The sequence below is a fragment of the Carlito syrichta genome, unplaced genomic scaffold (assembly GCF_000164805.1).
Source record: "Carlito syrichta isolate Samal-C Ts95f unplaced genomic scaffold, Tarsius_syrichta-2.0.1 Scaffold302083, whole genome shotgun sequence".
Lineage (NCBI taxonomy): Eukaryota > Metazoa > Chordata > Mammalia > Primates > Tarsiidae > Carlito > Carlito syrichta.
In genome coordinates, this window is record NW_007246179.1 from 1 (window position 1) to 8,470 (window position 8,470).

Sequence of the window (8,470 nt, forward strand, 5' to 3'; positions counted from 1 at the left end):
GGGCGGCAGAAAGGCGCGCTTCGCTGTTCCGTGCCTCAGTTTCCCTCGCGGCGAAGCGGGCGTGGCTCCTCCCGCGGGGGTCGGGAGGGTCCAGACACCGTCGCGAGGGCGGAGGGGTCTTCCCCTCTGGTCTGACTGGGGGAGGGGCGTGTGGGGGGGAGACAAGGGGCTGCCCCATCCGATGGGGCAGACGAAGGCCTCAGCCCGGTGGGAAAGGCGAGGGCCCCTCATGAGGTCTGAGGAGGGAGACAGGAGACACAAGACGCCCCATCCTCAGGCCGCAGGCACCGTCCCCTCTGCGTTGCCGGCTGTCGGGGAGATGAGGGAGACCATTCCCACGTGTGGCACAATGAGCCTCTTTTTTTCTTTTCTTTTCTTTGACCCAGAGTCACTCTGCTGCCCAGGCTGGAGGGCAGTGGCGCCCTCACGGCCACCACCGCAGCCTCAACCCGCTGGGCTCCGGCCATCCTTCCACCTCGGCCTCCCAAGCCGTGCATCCCCATGCCCGGCTAATTTTTAAAATTTATTTTAGACACGAGTTCTCACCAAGTTGCCCAGGCTGGTCTCGAACGCCTAGGCTCAGGCAGTCCTCCTGCCTCCGCCTTCCGAGGTGCTGGGATTAAAGGCATGAGCCACCAAACCTGGCCTGTTACTTTCTCTTTCTTTTCTTTTTATTTGGAGTCAGGGTCTACAGGAACACCCACCATGCCCGGCTACATTTTTTGATTGACTGTAGAGATGCGGTCTCGCCAAATTGCCCAGACTGGTCTGGAACCCCCGGGCTCGGGCAGTCCTCTCACCCCGCCTCCCAAAGTGCTGGGATTGTAGGCATGAGCCACTGCGTCCGGCCTCTTCCTTTTATTTTTATTTGGAGTCAGGGTCTACAGGAACGCACCGCCTGGCCAGGCTACATTTTTTGATTGACTGTAGAGATGAGGTCTCGCCAAGTTGCCCGGGCCGGTCTCAAACCCCTGGGCTCGGGCAGTCCTCCCGCCTCCACCTCCCAAGGCGCTGGGATGACAGGCGTGAGCCACCATGCCCTGTGACCATGAATTTCGAATCTGATGGGGGAGACAGGCAGTCCCAGTCTGAGAGGGGCGACGAAGGGCTCCCCAGCCTTCCGGGGGGAGCCGACAAGCTTCCAAACTATCGCCGTAAACGGAGAGCCCCTCGGATGGACGGGGGAGGCAGCAAACCTGCTAGTCTGACGGGGGAGGTAGGAACCCCCCTGTCTGAAGGGGGAGCCAGGGTGCTCCAGCCTGAGATGCCAAAGCAGGGAGACAGCACACGCCCGCCTCAGCCGAGCCCGGGTGTCGAACCCTTGGTCTGGGGTCCCGGCCGCGCCCAAGCATCGGCTCTCCCGCCCCGAGCGACTCTGCCCAGCTCCGGGCCAGCGCCTCCTTGGGTCCACCAAGCCCCGGCCGGTGGGGTCCCGGCGCCCCCTAGCGGCCCCGTGGGGGCGCGGAGCCCCTGCCCACCGCAGAAGGGCTCCTTCCATCCCTGGGACCTGGGTCCAAATCCCGTGAAGCCGTGGCTTCCCTGGGTTCATCCTCCTTGCAGCTGCGAGGGGAGTCTTTCTGGAGTGCAAGCTTCTCCCTTGTTCGCAAGCCTTCCGTGGCTCCCTAGTGCCTTGGGAGGAAATGCACACCCGGCCTCCAGGCTGACCCCACCTGCAGGCTGAGCTGTTCCTCAAAGGCTTCCCGCTCGGAACCTACCTTCAAGTCTTTGCACAGCTGTTGCCTCTGCCCGGGACGCCCTTCCCCTTCTCCTCAGCATCTCTCTCACTCCTCCTTCAGGCCTCGGGATGGATGCCTCCGCCTTCAAGGGACCCTCCCCGGCCTCCAGATCAGGGTCCCAGTCCAGTCGGGCTGTTGTGGTCACTGCAGTGTCTCCACAGGCCTGGCGCTGACGACGTAATTCAGGGATTGCTTACTGGATGAATGGATGCCGAGCAAAAGAGTTGGCCAGGGCAGCCATAGAGGAGTTCAGTCAGGGGAGACATGGTCAGATTTAGGAGGCCCTAGGTTGCCTCTTCGTCCCGGGCCTTTGCATAGGCTGTTCCCTCTCCCTGCATCATCTGCACCTAGTAATTCCCACTCTCTCTCTCTCTCTCTTTTTTGAGTTGGAATCTTACTCTGCTGCCCAGGCTGGAGTGCAGTAGCATGCTCATGGCCACCACAGCCTCGATCTGCTGGGCTCAGGCGATCCTTCCGCCTCAGCCTTCCAAGTAGCTGGAACTACAGGCACATGCCACCACGCGTGGCTAATTTTTGGTTTATTGTAAAGATGAGGTCTCGCCATGTTGCTCAGGCTGGTCTCGAACCCCTGGGTGTAGTCAGTTCTTTGGCCTTCATCTCCCAAAGTGCTGGGATGACAGGCATGAGCCACGGTGCCCAGCGCCACTCATATTTTCAGGTTTCAGGTGTGCCATCCCCTCCTCCAAGAAGCCTTCCCTGAACCCTCTGAGCTCCTGCAGCCTGACCACTGCCTGGCCCTGACTACTGCCGGGCCACTGTTATCTGGGCATGTATGGGTCTGTCTCCCCACTGGATCTGGGAGGGCAGGACTGGGATCTGTTCACTCTCTGCCTCCTCTTCTGAGCTCACAATGGGGATATCCTTCTGTCGGGACCAGGGTTCAAATCCCAGCTCCTCCATTAGGTCGGTTCAGGGCCTCTCTGGGAGCCTCAATTTTCTCGTGTAAAACTTGGAAACAGTTAGAAACCTCCCCCGGGCTTTAGGGTGTTGCAGAGATGACAGCCTGAAGCCCTGAGCTGACCGCATGCCGGGTGGCTGTGGGTGACCCACTTCCCCTTTTGGGGCTCATTTGGCTGGATGAACCGGTGGCAAAGGCCCCATCCTGCCGGGACCTTCTGGGAGGCGGCTCGGGGCTTCCCGCGGTGGGAGGGTCAGGGACGGGCAGAGGGAAGAGGTGTCTGCTGGGTTAGGGGAAAACCAGCCCTCCCCATCATAAAACGGATGACGGCGGGGAAGCAAACACAGCCGACACGGGGCGTGAGGGGAAGTTGGGGAGAGGACAAGGGGCCCCCCTGCGGGTGAAGCCACAGTCCACAGCTCCTCGCCAAGTTCCCGCCTGGAGCCTGTGTGCCTCGGGTGAGGCTCCTGGTCTCTGGCTTCTTCGAGGAGACGGGGCTTCATCCTGGCCTCTGGTCTGGCCCTGTCTGCAGCCTTCCCGCTCCGCGAATGGCAGCCCCATCCCTGCCACAGCTCAGGCTCAAGGCGTGCAGACTCCTGATTCTTCTCGCCCCTCCTGGCACATCTCTGCATTCCCCCCCCACCCAACCAGGCTCTTCCCAGCCGGTGGTCAGAGAGATCCTGTTAGAACCTGAGTCAGAGGCCAGGCGCAGTGGCTCATGCCTGTCATCCCAGCACTGTGCGAGGCTGAGGTGGGAGGATCGCTTGAGTCCAGGGGTTCGAGACCAGCCTGGGCAACGTGACAAGATCTCGTCTCTACAGAAAAATTAGCCAGGCGTGGCGGTGTGCGCCTGTCGTCCCAGCTACTTGGGAGGCTGAGGTGGAAGGATCGCCTGAGTCGGGGAGGTTGAGGCTGCGATAGCTAGGATCGTGCCACTGCACTCCAGCCTGGGCAACAGAGTGAGACCCTGGCTAAAAAAAAAAAAAAAAAAGAAAAAAGAAAAAAAGAAAAGAAAACAAAGAAAGAAAGAGGTGGAGGGAGGTTTGACAGTAGAAGAAGTGGAGGAGGAGGCAAAGTGATGCTACTTGAAACTATATAATACAAACAGGCATGGTGGCTCACGCTTGTCATCCCAGCACTTTGGGAGGCAGAGGCGAGAGGATCGCCTGAATTCAGGATTTCAAGACCAGCCTGGGCAACTTGGTGAGACCTCATCTCTACAATGAATAAAAAAAAAAATTAGCTGGGCGTGGTGGCTTACGCCTGTAGTTCCAGCTACTTGGAAGACTGAGGTGGAAGGATCGCCGGATCCCAGCAGGTCGAGGCTGCGGTGGCTGTGAGCATGCCATGGCATTCCAGCCTGGGTGACAGTGAGACTCCGACTCAAAAAAAAAAAAAGAAAGAAACTACATACTACATGACTGTTAGTCATGGTCATTCCACAGTGGTGCAGAGTGCCATAGGCGATTTCTCCTATCGACATGCCATTTTACACACAAACTTTAACAAGCCTTTCCCTAAGTCCTTCCTTCTCCTGCTTTTCCCCATTTTTGGTGTCCTCTGTTCTATTTTTTTACTTCTATGAGGTCAACTTCTTTCAGCGTCCACATGTGAGTGAGAACACGCAGTGTTTATCTTTCTCTTCCTGGCTTATTCCACCTAACATAATGCCCTCCTGTTCCATCCATGTTGCCATGAATGACAGGCTTCCATTCCATTCTTTTTTTTTTTAATTGGAGTCTCACTCTGTTGCCCAGGCTGGAGTGCAGTGGCATGGTCATGGCCACCGCAGCCTGGACCTGTTGGGCTCCAGCGATCCTTCCATCTCAGCCTTCCAAGTAGCCAGCCTTCCAAGTGCAACGATGCCCGGCTTATTTTTTGATTTATTGTAGAGATGAGGTCTTGCCAAGTTGCCCAGGCTGGTCTCGAACCCGCAGGCTCAGGCAATCCTCTCACTGAGGCCTCCCAAGTGCTGGGATTACAGACTTGAGCCACCATGTACGGCCTCACCCATTTTTTAACTGGATTTTTAAGCTTGCTGTTGAAATGTTTCATTTTCTTGTATGGTCTGAATATTAATCCCGTTGGATGAGTAGTTTGCAGATATTTTCTCCCATTCTGTAGGTTGTCTTTTCACTTTATTGATTGTTTCCTTTGCTGTGTGGAAGCTTAGTTTGATATAATCTCATTTGTTTATTTTTGCTTTTGTTGCCTGTGTTTTGGAGGCCTTGATCGTAAAATCTTTTCCCAGGTCAATGTCCTGAAATATTTTCCCTATGTTCTCTTCTAGTAGTTTTATCATTTTAGGTCTTACATTTAGTTCTTTGGTCCATTTTGAGTTGATTTTGCATAAGGTGAGACGTGGAGGTCTAGTTTCATTCTTCTGCATATGGATATCCAGTTTTCCCAGCACCATTTATTGAAGATAATATTCTTTTCCCAGTGAGTGTTCTTGGTACCTTTGTCAAAAATCAGTTGGTTATAGATATGTGGGTTTATTTTTGTGTTCTCCATTCTGTTCCACTGGCCTATGTGTCTGTCTTTATGCCAGTACTATGCTGTTTTGGTTCCTATAGCTTTGTAGTATATTTTGAAGTTAGGTAGTGCCATGCCTCCGGTTTTGTTCTTTTTGCCCAGGATGGCTTTGGGTATTTGGGGTCTTTTGTGATTCCATACACATTTTAGGATTTGTTTTTCTGTTTCTGTGAAGAATGTCATTAGTATTTGGATAGAGATTGCATTGACTCTGTAGATCACTTTGTATTGTATTGACATTCTAACAATATTATTTCTTCCAACCCATAAGCATGGGATGTCTTTCCATTGCTTATATCCTCTTCAAATTCCTTTCATCTGTGTTTTGTAGTTTTCCTTGTAGAAGGCTTTCACTTCCTTGGTTAAGTTCATTCCCAGGCATTTTATATTTTTTGTAGCAATCATAAATGGGATTGCCTTCTTGATTTCTTTTTCAGCTCATTTGTTGTTTGCATATAGAAATGCTACTGATTTTTGTATATTGATTTTATATCCTGCAACTTTAATGAATTCTTTTTTTTTTTTTTTTTTTGAGTCGGAGTCTTACTCTGTCACCCAGGCTAGAGTGCAGTGGCACACTCATGGCCACCGCAGTCTCGATCTGCTGGATTCAGGCGATCCTTCCACCTCAGCCTTCCAAGTAGCTGGAACTACAGGTTTGTGTATGTGTATTATGAGCAGGACCCAAAAAACCATGGAATTTATTTATAAAAATTGTGTACTTATTCTTTTTTTTTTTTTTGAGCTGGAGTCTCACTCTGTCGCCCAGACCGGAGTGCAGTGGCCGCTCCCGGCCACTACAGCCTCGACCTGCTGGGCTCCGGCGATCCTTCCACCTCAGCCTTCCAAGCAGCCGGAATTACAGGTGCGCGCTACCACGCCCGGCTGATTTTTTAATTTATTGTAGAGATGAGGTCTCGCTGCCCAGGCGGGTCTCGAACCCACGGGCTCAGGCAATCCACTCACCTCAGCCTCCCAAAGGCGTGGGATGACAGGCTGAGCCACCGAGCCTGGCTTGTGTACTTATTCTTACATGTTTAAGCTTCAGTCACCTTTAAGTTCTCTCCATTTGATGCACCACACCTATTGAGATGCTTTTTTCACTGTTCAAAACAGTTTTTCTTTTCTTTTCTTTTTTTTGAGTTGGAGTCTCACTCCGTCGCCCAGACTGGAGTGCAGTGGCACGCTCCCGGCCACCACAGCCTTGACCTGCTGGGCTCCAGCAATTGTTCTGCCTCAGCCTTCCAAGTACCCGGAACTACAGGCGTGTGCTACCACACCCGGCTAATTTTTTGATTTGTTGTAGAGATGCGGCCTCGCCAAGTTGCCCAGGCAGGTCTCGAACCCGCAGGCTCAGGCAATCCACTCACCTCAGCCTCCCAAAAGGCACGAGATTACAGGCTGAGCCTCCGAGCCCAGCTAAAGCTAGACAACTTTGAGACTGCATGGGGGGACCCCTCTGAAGAGGTGACTTTTTTTTTTTTTTTTTTTTTTTTTTAGTCAGGGTCTCCCTCCGTTGCCCAGGGTGGAGTGCAATGGCACCATCACCACTCACCACAGGCTTGACCTCCTCCTGGGCTCAGGTGATCCTTCTGCCTCAGCCTTCCAAGTAGCTGGAACTACAGGTGCATGCCACCTCACCTGGCCAATCTTTTTTTTTTTTAGTCAGGGTCTCCCTCCGTTGCCCAGGGTGGAGTGCAATGGCACCATCACCACTCACCACAGGCTTGACCTCCTCCTGGGCTCAGGTGATCCTTCTGCCTCAGCCTTCCAAGTAGCTGGAACTACAGGTGCATGCCACCTCACCTGGCCAATCTTTTTTTTTTTTAGTCAGGGTCTCCCTCCGTTGCCCAGGGTGGAGTGCAATGGCACCATCACCACTCACCACAGGCTTGACCTCCTCCTGGGCTCAGGTGATCCTTCTGCCTCAGCCTTCCAAGTAGCTGGAACTACAGGTGCATGCCACCTCACCTGGCCAATCTTTTTTTTTTTTAGTCAGGGTCTCCCTCCGTTGCCCAGGGTGGAGTGCAATGGCACCATCACCACTCACCACAGGCTTGACCTCCTCCTGGGCTCAGGTGATCCTTCTGCCTCAGCCTTCCAAGTAGCTGGAACTACAGGTGCATGCCACCTCACCTGGCCAATCTTTTTTTTTTTTAGTCAGGGTCTCCCTCCGTTGCCCAGGGTGGAGTGCAATGGCACCATCACCACTCACCACAGGCTTGACCTCCTCCTGGGCTCAGGTGATCCTTCTGCCTCAGCCTTCCAAGTAGCTGGAACTACAGGTGCATGCCACCTCACCTGGCCAATCTTTTTTTTTTTTAGTCAGGGTCTCCCTCCGTTGCCCAGGGTGGAGTGCAATGGCACCATCACCACTCACCACAGGCTTGACCTCCTCCTGGGCTCAGGTGATCCTTCTGCCTCAGCCTTCCAAGTAGCTGGAACTACAGGTGCATGCCACCTCACCTGGCCAATCTTTTTTTTTTTTAGTCAGGGTCTCCCTCCGTTGCCCAGGGTGGAGTGCAATGGCACCATCACCACTCACCACAGGCTTGACCTCCTCCTGGGCTCAGGTGATCCTTCTGCCTCAGCCTTCCAAGTAGCTGGAACTACAGGTGCATGCCACCTCACCTGGCCAATCTTTTTTTTTTTTAGTCAGGGTCTCCCTCCGTTGCCCAGGGTGGAGTGCAATGGCACCATCACCACTCACCACAGGCTTGACCTCCTCCTGGGCTCAGGTGATCCTTCTGCCTCAGCCTTCCAAGTAGCTGGAACTACAGGTGCATGCCACCTCACCTGGCCAATCTTTTTTTTTTTTAGTCAGGGTCTCCCTCCGTTGCCCAGGGTGGAGTGCAATGGCACCATCACCACTCACCACAGGCTTGACCTCCTCCTGGGCTCAGGTGATCCTCCCACTCGGTCTCTTGATACTACAGCCAAGTGCCACGATGTCCAGCTGATTTTTGTGTAGAGACAAGGCTTCGCTCTGTTACCCGGGCTGATCTTGAACTCCTGGACTCAAGCAATCCTCCCACCTCAGTCTCTCCAAGTGCTGGGATTACAGGAGTGAGCCCTTGCCCCTGGCCAAGAGGTGACATTTGAGCAGAGGCTGGAATGAAGTGATGCAGGTATCTGAGAAGAGGGCATTCCTGGCAGAGGGAACAGCCAGTGCAAAGGCCCTGAGGATGGAGTTTCTTGGTTTTTGTTTTTGTTTTTTTTGAGTTGGAGTCTCACTGTCGCCCAGACTGGAGTGCAGTGACCGCTCCCGGCCACCGCAGCC